Raw genomic sequence first — 1,408 nt, 5'->3', positions numbered from 1 at the left:
GCTCAGGCATTATGGGTAAACGAGTCAAAATGGGTTGCACATGAATTGTAGTTTCACACAAAATTTGTCTCATAATTTTTGGACCATGGGAAGGTGTTCTTTTGAATAGAAGAAGTGGGATGGATATTTTTTCGGCTGGCTACTGTGCATCACCCATCTCTCCCGCTCTCTCAGCACTCTCTGCCTCTGCCTGCCGCTTTCCTTGACTTTGGAGGCTAGCCATGTCGCTGGACAAGTCTAGCATGACTCTTCTCGAGGTGTTGGGTGTCGCCCTTATCTCCTCCCCACTCGCTCCCTTTGCTCTCCTCTCTCTCTCTCTCTCACTCGGCCACCCAGCACAGAGCAGAGTAGAGCAGAGCGCAGCGCCGCACCGATGCCAAATCTGCCGCGCCACCAATGAACTCCGTTGAGCCCGAGCCACTAGAAGCACCAAGGAAGGTCGCCGAGCCCATTTCACGTCGTTTTCCCCTCCTTCTCCGGTCTGAATCGGTGCGCCAGCACTTCTTCCTCGTCTCCGGCTGCCAATTTCCGCGCCTCACCGTTGGGCCACCATCTCCGAGCCTCCTACTCCTGAATCTGTTGCTCAGCAAGCCTCCCCGTGACACCTTGATTCTTGGGCACGCGCTTGTTTTGTCTTATCCCGACGCTGGCCCGTGTCTCCATGGCGACCGAGCCATCACTTCCCATGGCCGCATGCCGCCGGCCTAGTTCCGTCCGGGCCCATCGGCCGATGAACGCAACCATGTGTCCGCACGCCCACGTAGAGTATGTTTATTCCCTCGGCCGAGCCATTTAGGCCTCCGTTCGATGTCAGCATGCTTGAATCGTGCCGCCGCCATGCTACCGCCGTCGCTTGTTGCCGATGACCGCCTTCCGGTCATCACCGGCGTCCATGTGTGATCCCACTGTGTTCGCACGCGTGTGCTGGACCTCGCGCTACCCTCGGCTGGCTGGAGTCCACCGCCGTTCACTGCCGGTGAATCGCGCCAGCGCCGCTTGCCATGGCCGGCCTGGGCGCAGGTTGATTTTGACCCGGGTCAAACCCGCCGGGCCCACTGTCAGCCACTGTGGTTAGCAGGCCCTAGGTGAAAAATGGTTTTTGGCCATTTAATAATCCGGTTAATTCAAAAATTACGAAATAGAAATGTTGTTTAGTTGATAAATCAACTAAAACATTGTTTAATGTGTAGAAAAATAAATATTACTCCAAAAATTGTGAAACCAATTTTGTAAGCTTTGTATGATCATAATCTACATGATAAAAATACTGGGAGCTATGAAATATGTATTTAAGTTTCATGGGTTAATAAAATAGGTTTTACCTTCATTAATCCATAATTAATTATTGGTAGCTCCAAAATTGATGAAATCAATTTTGTAAATCTTATTGATTGATTCCTTGTTCATT

This window comes from Phragmites australis, chromosome 17 (genome assembly GCF_958298935.1).
Source record: "Phragmites australis chromosome 17, lpPhrAust1.1, whole genome shotgun sequence".
NCBI lineage: Eukaryota > Viridiplantae > Streptophyta > Magnoliopsida > Poales > Poaceae > Phragmites > Phragmites australis.
Note: the sequence above shows the minus strand (reverse complement) of the source record.